Here is a 13,460-nt window from a genome sequence, read left to right on the forward strand (position 1 = left end):
GGGGGGAGTGTAGAGTGTGAAGGGGAATGGGGGAGTGTAGTGTGTGAAGGGGATTGGGGGGCGTGTAGTGGTGTGAAGGGGATTGGGAGGAGTGTAGCGGTGTGAAGGGGAAAGGGGAGGGTAGAGGTGTGAAGGGGAATGGGGGAGTGTGGAATGTGAAAGGGAATGTTCGGAGTGTAGAGGTGTGAAGGGGAATGGGGGGAGTGTAGAGGTGTGAAGGGGAATGGGGGGATTGTCGAGGTGTGAAGGGGAATGGGGGAGTGTAGATGTGTGAGGGGGAATGGGGGAGTGGAGCGGTGTGAAGAGGAATGGGAATGGGGATTGTAGAATGTGAAGGAGAATGGGGGGAGTGTAGAGGTGTGAAGGGGAATGGGGAGTGTAGAGTTTGATGGGGAATGGGGAGTGTCGAGGTGTGAAGGGGAACGGGGAGTGTATATTGTGAAGGGGACTGGGGGAGTGTAGAGCTGTGAAGTGGAATGGGGAATGTAGAGATGTGAAGGGGAATGGTGGGAGTGTCGAGAGTGAAGGGGAATGGGGAGTGTGGAGTATGAAGGGGAATGGGGAATGTAGTGCTCTGAAGGGGAATGGGGAGTGTAGCGGTGTGAAGGGCAATGGGGAGTGTAGAGGTGTGAAGGGAAATGGGGAGTGTAGAATGTGAAGGGGAATGGGGAGAATGTAGAATGTGAAGTGGAATGGGGAGAGTGTAGAGTGTGAAGGGGTATGGGGGGAGTGTAGAGTGTGAAGGGGAATGGGGAGAGTGTAGAGTGTGAAGGGGAATGGGGGGAGTGTAGCAGTGTGAAGGGGAATGGGGGGAGTGTAGCAGTGTGAAGGGGAATGGGGAGTGTAGAGGTGTGAAGGGGAATGGGGTGTAGAGTGTGAAGGGGAATGGGGTGTGCAGAGTATGAAGGGGAATGGGGGGGAGTGTAGAGGTGTGAAGGGTAATGGGGGAGTGTAGAGTGTGAAGGGGAATGGGGAGTGTAGAGGTGTCAAGGGGAATGGTGGGAGTGTGGAGAGTGAAGGGGAATGGGGAGTGTGGAGTGTGAAGGGGAATGGGGACTGTAGTGCTCTGAAGGGGAATGGGGAGTGTAGCGGTGTGAAGGGGATAGGGGAGTGTAGAGGTGTGAAGGGGTATGGGCGGAGTGTGGAGGTGTGAAGGGGAATGGGGGGATTGTCGAGGTGTGAAGGGGAATGGGGGAGTGTAGAGGTGTGAAGGGGAATGGGGGAGTGTAGATGTATGAGGGGGAATGGGGGAGTGGAGCGGTGTGAAGAGGAATGGGAATGGGGATTGTACAATGTGAAGGAGAATGGGGGGAGTGTAGAGGTGTGAAGGGGAATGGGGGGAGTGTAGAGGTGCGAAGGGGAATGGGGAGTGTAGAGTTTGATGTGGAATGGGGAGTGTAGAGGTGTGAAGGGGAACGGGGAGTGTATATTGTGAAGGGGACTGGGGGAGTGTAGAGCTGTGAAGTGGAATGGGGAGTGTAGAGGTGTGAAGGGGAATGGTGGGAGTGTCGAGAGTGAAGGGGAATGGGGAGTGTGGAGTGTGAAGGGGAATGGGGAATGTAGTGCTCTGAAGGGGAATGGGGAGTGTAGCGGTGTGAAGGGCAATGGGGAGTGTAGAAGTGTGAAGGGCGGAGTTTGGAGGTGGAAAGGGGATTGGGGGAGTGTAGAGGTGTGATGGGAAATGGGGAGTGTAGAATGTGAAGGGGAATGGGGAGAATGTAGAGTGTGAAGTGGAATGGGGAGAGTGTAGAGTGTGAAGGGGTATGGGGGGAGTGTAGAGTGTGAAGGGGAATGGGGAGAGTGTAGAGTGTGAAGGAGAATGGGGGGAGTGTAGCAGTGTGAAGGGGAATGGGGGGAGTGTAGCAGTGTGAAGGGGAATAGGGAGTGTAGAGGTGTGAAGGGGAATGGGGTGTCGAGTGTGAAGGGGAATGGGGTGTCGAGTGTGAAGGGGAATGGGGTGTGCAGAGTATGAAGGGGAATGGGGGGAGTGTAGAGGTGTGAAGGGTAATGGGGGAGCGTAGAGTGTGAAGGGGAATGGGGAGTGTAGAGGTGTGAAGGGGAATGGTGTGAGTGTAGAGAGTGAAGGGGAATGGGGAGTGTGGAGTGTGAAGGGGAATGGGGAGTGTAGTGCTCTGAAGGGGAATGGGGAGTGTAGCGGTGTGAAGGGGATAGGTGAGTGTAGAGGTGTGAAGGGGTATGGGCGGAGAGTGGAGGTGTGAAGGGGAATGGGGGAGTGTAGAGGTGTGATGGGGAATTGGGAGTGTAGAATGTGAAGGGGAATGGGGAGAATGTAGTGTGTGAAGTGGAATGGGGAGAGTGTAGAGTGTGAAGGGGTATGGGGGGAGTGTAACAGTGTGAAGGGGAATGGGTGGCGTGCAGCGGTGTGAAGGGGATTGGGAGGAGTGTAGCGGTGTGAAGGGGAATGGGGAGTGTAGAGGTGTGAAGGGGAATGGGGGAGTGTGGAATGTGAAAGGGAATGTTGGGAGTGTAGAGGTGTGAAGGGGAATGGGGGGAGTGTCGAGGTGTGAAGGGGAATGGGGGAGTATAGAGGTGTGAAGGGGAATGGGGGAGTGTAAATGTGTGATGGGGAATGGGGGAGTGGAGCGGTGTGAAGAGGAATGGGGATTGTAGAATGTGAAGGAGAATGGGGGAGTGTAGAGGTGTGAAGGGGAATGGGGGGAGTGTAGAGGTGTGAAGGGGAATGGGGAGTGAAGAGTTTGATGGGGAATGGGGAGTGTAGAGGTGTGAAGGGGAACGGGGAGTGTATATTGTGAAGGGGACTGGGGGAGTGTAGAGCTGTGAAGTGGAATGGGGAGTGTAGAGGTGTGATGGGGAATGGGGAGTGCAGAGTGTGAAGGGGAATGGGGGGAGTGTAGAGGTGTGAAGGGTAATGGGGAGTGCAGAGTGTGAAGGGGAATGGGGAGTGTAGAGTGTGAAGGGGAATGGGGGAGTGTAGAGCTGTGAAGGGGAATGGGGGGGTGTAGAGGTGTGATGGGGACTGGGGAGTGTAGTATGTGAAGGGGAATGGGGAGAATGTAGAGTGTGAAGTGGAATGGGGAGAGTGTAGAGTCTGAAGGGGTATGAGGGGAGTGTAGAGTGTGAAGGGGAATGGGGAGAGTGTAGAGTGTGAAGGGGAATGGGGGGAGTGTAGCAGTGTGAAGGGGAATGTGGGGAGTGTAGCAGTGTGAAGGGGAATGGGGGGTGGAGAGGTGTGAAGGGGAATGGGGTGTAGAGTGTGAAGGGGAATGGGGTGTGCAGAGTACGAAGGGGAATGGGGGGAGTGTAGAGGTGTGAAGGGTAATGGGGGAGTGTAGAGTGTGAAGGGGAATGGGGAGTGTAGAGGAGTGAAGGGGAATGGTGGGAGTGTAGAGAGTGAAGGGGAATGGGGTGTGCAGAGTATGAAGGGGAATGGGGGGAGTGGAGAGGTGTGAAGGGGAATGGGGAGAGTGTAGAGTGTGAAGGGGAATGGGGGGAGTGTAGCAGTGTGAAGGGGAATGGGGGAGTGTAGCAGTGTGAAGGGGAATGGGGGGTGGAGAGGTGTGAAGGGGAATGGGGTGTGCAGAGTACGAAGGGGAATGGGGGGAGTGTAGAGGTGTGAAGGGTAATGGGGGAGTGTAGAGTGTGAAGGGGAATGGGGAGTGTCGAGGTGTGAAGGGGAATGGTGGGAGTGTAGAACGTGAAGGGGAATGGGGAGTGTGGAGTGTAAAGGTGAATGGGGAGTGCAGTGCTCTGAAGGGGAATGGGGAGTGTAGCGGTGTGAAGGGGATAGGGAAGTGGAGAGGTGTGAAGGGGAATGGGGTGTGCAGAGTACGAAGGGGAATGGGGGGAGTGTAGAGGTGTGAAGGGTAATGGGGGAGTGTAGAGTGTGAAGGGGAATGGGGAGTGTAGAGGAGTGAAGGGGAATGGTGGGAGTGTAGAGAGTGAAGGGGAATGGGGAGTGCAGAGTGTGAAGGGGTTAGGGGAGTGTAGAGGTGTCAAGGGGTATGGGCGGAGTGTGGAGGTGTGAAGGGGAATGAGGGAGGGTAGAGGTGTGATGGGGAATGGGGAGTGTAGAATGTGAAGGGGAATGGGGAGAATGTAGTGTGTGAAGTGGAATGGGAAGAGTGTAGAGTGTGAAGGGGTATGGGGGGAGTGTAGAGTGTGAAGGGGAATGGGGAGATTGTAAGTGTGAAGGGGAATGGGGGGAGTGTAGCAGTGTGAAGGGGAATTGGGAGGTGTAGCAGTGTGAAGGGGAATGGGGAGTGTAGAGCTGTGAAGGGGAATAGGGAGTGTAGAGGTGTGAAGGGGAATGGGGTGTCGAGTGTGAAGGGGAATGGGGGAGTGTAGAGTGTGAAGGGGATTGGGGGGCGTGTAGCGGTGTGAAGGGGATTGGGAGGAGTGTAGCGGTGTGAAGGGGAATGGGGAGTGTAGAGGTGTGAAGGGGAATGGGGGAGTGTGGAATGTGAAAGGGAATGTTCGGAGTGTAGAGGTGTGAAGGGGAATGGGGGGGAGTGTAGAGGTGTGAAGGGGAATGGGGGGATTGTCGAGGTGTGAAGGGGAATGGGGGAGTGTAGAGGTGTGAAGGGGAATGGGGGAGTGTAGATGTGTGAGGGGGAATGGGGGAGTGGAGCGGTGTGAAGAGGAATGGGAATGGGGATTGTAGAATGTGAAGGAGAATGGGGGGAGTGTAGAGGTGTGAAGGGGAATGGGGGGAGTGTAGGGGTGTGAAGGGGAATGGGGAGTGTAGAGTTTGATGTGGAATGGGGAGTGTAGAGGTGTGAAGGGGATTGGGGAGTGTAGAGGTGTGAAGGGGAATGGTGGGAGTGTAGAGAGTGAAGGGGAATGGGGAGTGTGGAGTGTGAAGGGGAATGGGGAGTGTAGTGCTCTGAAGGGGAATGGGGAGTGTAGCGGTGTGAAGGGGATAGGGGAGAGTAGAGGTGTGAAGGGGTATGGGCGGAGTGTGGAGGTGTGAAGGGGAATGAGGGAGGTTAGAGGTGTGATGGGGAATGGGGAGTGTAGAATGTGAAGCGGAATGGGGAGAATGTAGTGTGTGAAGTGGAATGGGGAGAGTGTCGAGTGTGAAGGGGTATGGGGGGAGTGTAGAGTGTGAAGGGGAATGGGGAGAGTGTAAGTGTGAAGGGGAATGGGGGGAGTGTAGCAGTGTGAAGGGGAATTGGGAGGTGTAGCAGTGTGAAGGGGAATGGGGAGTGTAGAGCTGAAAAGGGGAATAGGGAGTGTAGAGGTGTGAAGGGGAATCGGGTGTAGAGTGTGAAGGGGAATGGGGGAGTGTAGAGGTGTGAAGGGGAATGGGGAGTGTAGCGATGAGAAGGGGAATGGGGGGGGTGGGGGTGTAGAACGTGAAGAGGAATGGGGAGAGTGTAGGGTGTGAAGGGGCTTGGGGGGAGTGTAGAGTGTGAAGGGGAATGGGGGAGTGTAGTGTGTGAAGGGGATTGGGGGGCGTGTAGTGGTGTGAAGGGGATTGGGAGGAGTGTAGCGGTGTGAAGGGGAAAGGGGAGGGTAGAGGTGTGAAGGGGAATGGGGGAGTGTGGAATGTGAAAGGGAATGTTCGGAGTGTAGAGGTGTGAAGGGGAATGGGGGGAGTGTAGAGGTGTGAAGGGGAATGGGGGGATTGTCGAGGTGTGAAGGGGAATGGGGGAGTGTAGAGGTGTGAAGGGGAATGGGGGAGTGTAGATGTGTGAGGGGGAATGGGGGAGTGGAGCGGTGTGAAGAGGAATGGGAATGGGGATTGTAGCATGTGAAGGAGAATGGGGGGAGTGTAGAGGTGTGAAGGGGAATGGGGAGTGTAGAGTTTGATGGGGAGTGGGGAGTGTCGAGGTGTGAAGGGGAACGGGGAGTGTATATTGTGAAGGGGACTGGGGGAGTGTAGAGCTGTGAAGTGGAATGGGGAATGTAGAGGTGTGAAGGGGAATGGTGGGAGTGTCGAGAGTGAAGGGGAATGGGGAGTGTGGAGTATGAAGGGGAATGGGGAATGTAGTGCTCTGAAGGGGAATGGGGAGTGTAGCGGTGTGAAGGGCAATGGGGAGTGTAGAGGTGTGAAGGGGTACGGGCGGAGTGTGGAGGTGTGAAGGGGATATGGGGAGTGCAGAGGTGTGATGGGAAATGGGGAGTGTAGAATGTGAAGGGGAATGGGGAGAATGTAGAATGTGAAGTGGAATGGGGAGAGTGTAGAGTGTGAAGGGGTATGGGGGGAGTGTAGAGTGTGAAGGGGAATGGGGAGAGTGTAGAGTGTGAAGGGGAATGGGGGGAGTGTAGCAGTGTGAAGGGGAATGGGGGGAGTGTAGCAGTGTGAAGGGGAATGGGGAGTGTAGAGGTGTGAAGGGGAATGGGGTGTAGAGTGTGAAGGGGAATGGGGTGTGCAGAGTATGAAGGGGAATGGGGGGGGGGGGGGGGAGTGTAGAGGTGTGAAGGGTAATGGGGGAGTGTAGAGTGTGAAGGGGAATGGGGAGTGTAGAGGTGTCAAGGGGAATGGTGGGAGTGTAGAGAGTGAAGGGGAATGGGGAGTGTGGAGTGTGAAGGGGAATGGGGACTGTAGTGCTCTGAAGGGGAATGGGGAGTGTAGCGGTGTGAAGGGGATAGGGGAGTGTAGAGGTGTGAAGGGGTATGGGCGGAGTGTGGAGGTGTGAAGGGGAATGGGGGAGTGTAGAGGTGTGATGGGGAATGGGGAGTGTAGAATGTGAAGGGGAATGGGGAGAATGTAGAGTGTGATGTGGAATGGGGAGAGTGTAGAGTGTGAAGGGGTATGGGGGAGTGTAGAGAGTGAAGGTGAATGGGGAGAGTGTAAGTGTGAAGGGGAATGGGGGGAGTGTAGCAGTGTGAAGGGGAATGGGGGGGTGTAGCAGTGTGAAGGGGAATGGGGAGTGTAGAGCTGTGAAGGGGAATAGGGAGTGTAGAGGTGTGAAGGGGAATGGGGTGTAGAGTGTGAAGGGGAATGGGGTGTGCAGAGTATGAAGGGGAATGGGGGGAGTGTAGAGTGTGAAGGGGAATGGGGAGTGTAGAGGTGTGAAGGGGAATGGGGGAGTGTGGAATGTGAAAGGGAATGTTGGGAGTGTAGAGGTGTGAAGGGGAATGGGAAGTGTAGAGGTGTGAAGGGGAATGGGGGAGTGTGGAATGTGAAAGGGAATGTTGGGAGTGTAGAGGTGTGAATGGGAATGGGGGGAGTGTAGAGGTGTGAAGGGGAATGGGGGGAGTGTCGAGGTGTGGAGGGGAATGGGGGAGTGCAGAGGTGTGAAGGGGAATGGGGGAGTGTAGATGTGTGATGGGGAATGGGGGAGAGGAGCGGTGTGAAGAGGAATGGGAATGGGGATTGTAGAATGTGGAGGAGAATGGGGAGTGCAGAGATGTGAAGGGGAATGGGGGGGTGTAGAGGTGTGAAGGGGAATGGGGAGTGTAGAGTTTGATGGGGAATGGGGAGTGTAGAGGTGTGAAGGGGAATGGGGAGTGTATATTGTGAAGGGGACTGGGGGAGTGTAGAGCTGTGAAGTGGAATGGGGAGTGTAGAGGTGTGAAGGGGAATGGTGGGAGTGTCGAGAGTGAAGGGGAATGGGGAGTGTGGAGTGTGAAGGGGAATGGGGAGTGTAGTGCTCTGAAGGGGAATGGTGAGTGTAGCGGTGTGAAGGGGAATGGGGAGTGTAGAGGTGTGAAGGGGTATGGGCGGAGTGTGGAGGTGTTCAGGGGAATGGGGGAGTGTAGAGGTGTGATGGGGAATGGGGATTGTAGTATGTGAAGGGGAATGGGGAGAATGTAGAGTGTGAAGTGGAATGGGGAGAGTGTAGAGTGTGAAGTGGAATGGGGAGAGTGCAGAGTGTGAAGGGGTATGAGGGGTGTGTAGCAGTGTGAAAGGGAATGGGGGGAGTGTAGCAGTGTTAAGGGGAATGGGGTGTAGAGTGTGAAGGGGAATGGGGTGTGCAGAGTACGAAGGGGAGTGTAGAGGTGTGAAGGGTAATGGGGGAGTGTAGAGTGTGAAGGGGAATGGGGAGTGTAGAGGTGTGAAGGGGAATGGTGGGAGTGTAGAGAGTGAAGGGGAATGGTGAGTATGGAGTGTGAAGGGGAATGGGGAGTGTAGTGCGCTGAAGGGGAATGGGGAGTGTAGCGGTGTGAAGGGGAGAGGGGAGTGTAGAGGTGTGAAGGGGTATGGGCGGAGTGTGGAGGTGTGAAGGGGAATGGGGGAGTGTAGAGGTGTGATGGGGAATGGGGAGTGTAGAATGTGAAGGGGAATGGGGAGAATGTAGTGTGTGAAGGGGAGTGGGGAGAGTGTAGAGTGTGAAGGGGTATGGGGGGGAGTGTAGAGTGTGAAGGGGAATGGGGAGAGTGTAAGTGTGAAGTGGAATGGGGAGAGTGCAGAGTGTGAAGGGGTATGGGGGGAGTGTAGAGTGTGAAGGGGAATGGGGAGAGTGTAGAGTGTGAAGTGGAATGGGGAGAGTGCAGAGTGTGAAGTGGAATGGGGAGAGTGCAGAGTGTGAAGGGGTATGGGGGGAGTGTAGAGTGTGAAGGGGAATGGGGAGAGTGTAAGTGTGAAGGGGAATGGGGGAAGTGTAGCAGTGTGAAGGGGAATGGGGGGGTGTAGCAGTGTGAAGGGGAATGGGGAGTGTAGAGCTGTGAAGCGGAATAGGGAGTGTAGAGGTGTGAAGGGGAATGGGGAGTGTAGAGTTTGATGGGGAATGGGGAGTGTAGAGGTGTGAATGGGAATGGGGAGTGTATATTGTGAAGGGGACTGGGGGAGTGTAGAGCTGTGAAGTGGAATGGGGAGTGTAGAGGTGTGAAGGGGAATGGTGGGAGTGTCGAGAGTGAAGGGGAATGGGGAGTGTGGAGTGTGAAGGGGAATGGGGAGTGTAGTGCTCTGAAGGGGAATGGTGAGTGTAGCGGTGTGAAGGGGAATGGGGAGTGTAGAGGTGTGAAGGGGAATGGGAGGAGTGTAGCAGTGTGAAGGGGAATGGGGGGTGTAGCAGTATGAAGGGGAATGGGGAGTGTAGAGCTGTGCAGGGGAATAGGGAGTGTAGAGGTGTGAAGGGGAATGGGGTGTAGAGTGTGAAGGGGAATGGGGTGTGCAGAGTATGAAGGGGAATGGGGGGAGTGTAGATGTGTGAAGGGTAATGGGGGAGTGTAGAGGTGTGAAGGGGAATGGTGGGAGTGTAGAAAGTGAAGGGGAATGGGGAGTGTGGAGTGTGAAGGGGAATGGGGAGTGTAGTGCTCTGAAGGGGAATGGGGAGTGTAGCGGTGTGAAGGGGATAGGGGAGTGTAGAGGTGTGAAGGGGTATGGGCGGAGTGTGGAGGTGTGAAGGGGAATGGGGGACTGTAGAGGTGTGATGGGGAATGGGGAGTGTAGAATGTGAAGGGGAATGGGGAGAATGTAGTGTGTGAAGTGGAATGGGGAGAGTGTAGAGTGTGAAGGGGTATGGGGGGAGTGTAGAGTGTGAAGGGGAATGGGGAGAGTGTAAGTGTGAAGGGGAATGGGGGGAGTGTAGCAGTGTGAAGGGGAATGGGCGGCGTGTAGCGGTGTGAAGGGGATTGGGAGGAGTGTAGCGGTGTGAAGGGGAATGGGGAGTGTAGAGGTGTGAAGGGGAATGGGGGAGTGTGGAATGTGAAAGGGAATGTTGGGAGTGTAGAGGTGTGAAGGGGATTAGGGAGTGTAGAGGTGTGAAGTGGAATGGGGGAGTGTGGAATGTGAAAGGGAATGTTGGGAGTGTAGAGGTGTGAAGGGGAATGGGGGGAGTGCAGAGGTGTGAAGGGGAATGGGGGGAGTGTTGAGGTGTGAAGGGGAATGGGGGAGTGTAGAGGTGTGAAGGGGAATGGGGGAGTGTAGATGTGTGATGGGGAATGGGGGAGTGGAGCGGTGTGAAGAGGAATGGGAATGGGGATTGTAGAATGTGAAGGAGAATGGGGGAGTGTAGAGGTGTGAAGGGGAATGGGGGGCGTGTAGAGGTGTGAAGGGGAATGGGGAGTGTAGAGCTTGATGGGGAATGGGGAGTGTAGAGGTGTGAAGGGGAACGGGGAGTGTATATTGTGAAGGGGACTGGGGGAGTGTAGAGCTGTGAAGTGGAATGGGGAGTGTAGAGGTGTGAAGGGGAATGGGGGAGTGTAGAGGTGTGATGGGGAATGGGGAGTGTAGAATGTGAAGGGGAATGGGGAGAATGTAGTGTGTGAAGTGGAATGGGGAGAGTGTAGAGTGTGAAGGGGTATGGGGGGGGTGTGTAGAGTGTGAAGGGGAATGGGTAGAGTGTAAGTGTGAAGGGGAATGGGGGGAGTGTAGCAGTTTGAAGGGGAATGGGGGGTTGTAGCAGTGTGAAGGGGAATGGGGAGTGTAGAGCTGTGAACCGGAATAGGGAGTGTAGATGTGTGAAGGGGAATGGGGTGTAGAGTGTGAAGGGGAATGGGGGAGTGTAGAGTGTGAAGGGGATTGGGGGGCGTGTAGCGGTGTGAAGGGGATTGGGAGGAGTGTAGCGGTGTAAAGGGGAATGGGGAGTGTAGAGGTGTGAAGGGGAATGGGGGTAGTGTAGAGGTGTGAAGGGGAATGGGGGGAGTGTCGAGGTGTGAAGGGGAATGGGGGAGTGTAGAGGTGTGAAGGGGAATAGGTGTGTGTAGATGTGTGATGGGGAATGGGGGAGTGGAGCGGTGTGAAGAGGAATGGGAATGGGGATTGTAGAACGTGAAGGAGAATGGGGGAGTGTAGAGGTGTGAAGGGGAATGGGGGGCGTGTAGAGGTGTGAAGGGGAATGGGGAGTGTAGAGCTTGATGGGGAATGGGGAGTGTAGAGGTGTGAAGGGGAACGGGGAGTGTATATTGTGAAGGGGACTGGGGGAGTGTAGAACTGTGAAGAGGAATGGGGAGTGTAGAGGTGTGAAGGGGAATGGTGGGAGTGTCGAGAGTGAAGGGGAATGGGGAGTGTGGAGTGTGAAGGGAATGGGGAGTGTAGTGCTCTGAAGGGGAATGGTGAGTGTAGCGGTGAGAAGGGGAATGGGCAGTGTTGAGGTGTGAAGGAGTATGGGCGGAGTGTGGAGGTGTGAACGGGAATGGGGGAAGGTAGAGGTGTGATGGGGAATGGGGAGTGTAGTATGTGAAGGGGAATGGGGAGAATGTAGAGTGTGAAGTGGAATGGGGAGAATGTAGAGTGTGAAGGGGTATGAGGGGAGTGTAGAGTGTGAAGGGGAATGGGGAGAGTGTAGAGTGTGAAGGGGAATGGGGGGAGTGTAGCAGTGTGAAAGGGAATGGGGGGAGTGTAGCAGTGTGAAGGGGAATGGGGGTGTAGAGGTGTGAAGGGGAATGGGGTGTAGAGTGTGAAGGGGAATGGGGTGTGCAGAGTACGAAGGGGAGTGTAGAGGTGTGAAGGGGAATGGGGGAGTGTAGAGTGTGAAGGGGAATGGGGAGTGTAGAGGTGTGAAGGGGAATGGTGGGAGTGTAGTGCGCTGAAGGGGAATGGGGAGTGGAGCGGTGTGAAGGGGATAGGGGAGTTTAGAGGTGTGAAGGGGTATGGGCGGAGTGTGGAGGTGTGAAGGGGAATGGGGGAGTGTAGAGGTGTGATGGGGAATGGGGAGTGTAGAATGTGAAGGGGAATGGGGAGAATGTAGTGTGTGAAGTGGAATGGGGAGAGTGTAGAGTGTGAAGGGGTATGGGGGGAGTGTAGAGTGTGAAGGGGAATGGGGAGAGTGTAAGTGTGAAGGGGAATGGGGGGAGTGTAGCAGTTTGAAGGGGAATGGGGGGTTGTAGCAGTGTGAAGGGGAATGGGGAGTGTAGAGCTGTGAACCGGAATAGGGAGTGTAGATGTGTGAAGGGGAATGGGGTGTAGAGTGTGAAGGGGAATGGGGGAGTGTAGAGTGTGAAGGGGATTGGGGGGCGTGTAGCGGTGTGAAGGGGATTGGGAGGAGTGTAGCGGTGTAAAGGGGAATGGGGAGTGTAGAGGTGTGAAGGGGAATGGGGGTAGTGTAGAGGTGTGAAGGGGAATGGGGGGAGTGTCGAGGTGTGAAGGGGAATGGGGGAGTGTAGAGGTGTGAAGGGGAATAGGGGTGTGTAGAAGTGTGAGGTGGAATGGTGGAGTGGAGCCGTGTGAAGAGGAATGGGAATGGGGATTGTAGAATGTGAAGGAGAATGGGGGGAGTGTAGAGGTGTGAAGGGGAATGGGGGGAGTGTAGAGGTGTGAAGGGGAATGGGGAGTGTAGAGTTTGATGGGGAATGGGGAGTGTAGAGGTGTGAAGGGGAACGGGGAGTGTAGAGGTGTGAAGGGGAATGGTGGGAGTGTCGAGAGTGAACGGGAATAGGTAGTGTGGAGTGTGAAGGGGAATGGGGAGTGTAGTGCTCTGAAGGGGAATGGGGAGTGTAGCGGTGTGAAGGGGAATGGGGAGTGTAGGGGTGTGAAGGGGTATGGGCGGAGTGTGGAGGTGTGAAGGGGAATGGGGGAGTATAGAGGTGAGAAGTGGAATGGGGAGTGTAGAATGTGAAGGGGAATGGGGAGAATGTAGAGTGTGAAGTGGAATGGGGAGAGTGTAGAGTGTGAAGTGGTATGGGGGGAGTGTAGAGTGTGAAGGGGAATGGGGAGAGTGTAGAGTGTGAAGGGGAATGGGGGGAGTGTAGCAGTGTGAAGGGAAATGGGGGGAGTGTAGCAGTGTGAAGGGGAATGGGGAGTGTAGAGGTGTGCAGGGGAATGGGGGAGTGTAGAGTGTGAAGGGGAATGGGGAGTGTAGAGGTGTGAAGGGGAATGGTGGGAGTGTAGAGAGTGAAGGGGAATGGGGAGTGTGGAGTGTGAAGGGGAATGGGGAGTGTACTGCTCTAAAGGGGAATGGGGAGTGTAGCGGTGTGAAGGGTATAGGGGAGTGTAGAGGTGTGAAGGGGTATGGGCGGAGTGTGGAGGTGTGAAGGGGAATGGGGGAGTGTAGAGGTGTGCTGGGGAATGGGGAGTGTAGAATGTGAAGGGGTATGGGGGAAGTGTAGAGTGTGAAGGTGAATGGGGAGAGTGTAAGTGTGAAGGAGAATGGGGGGAGTGCAGCAGTGTGAAGGGGAATGGGTAGTGTAGAGCTGTGAAGGGGAATAGGGCGTGTAGAGGTGTGAAGGGGAATGGGGTGTAGAGTGTGAAGGGGAATGGGGTGTGCAGAGTATGAAGGGGAATGGGGGGAGTGTAGAGGTGTGAAGGGTAATGGTGGAGTGTAGAGTGTGAAGGGGAATGGGGAGTGTAGAGGTGTGAAGGGGAATGGTGGGAGTGTAGAGAGTGAAGGGGAATGGGGAGTGTGGAGTGTGAAGGGGAATGGGGAGTGTAGTGCTCTGAAGGGGAATGGGGAGTGTAGCGGTGTGAAGGGGATAGGGGAGTGTAGAGGTGTGAAGGGGTATGGGCGGAGTGTGGAGGTGTGAAGGGGAATGGGGGAGTGTAGATGTGTGATGGGGAATGGGGAGTGTAGAATGTGAAGGGGAATGGGGAGAATGTAGTGTGTAAAGTGGAATGGGGAGAGTGTAGAGTGTGAAGGGGTATGGGGGGAGTG

This window comes from Scyliorhinus torazame, chromosome 2 (genome assembly GCF_047496885.1).
Source record: "Scyliorhinus torazame isolate Kashiwa2021f chromosome 2, sScyTor2.1, whole genome shotgun sequence".
Classification (NCBI taxonomy): Eukaryota; Metazoa; Chordata; class Chondrichthyes; order Carcharhiniformes; family Scyliorhinidae; genus Scyliorhinus; species Scyliorhinus torazame.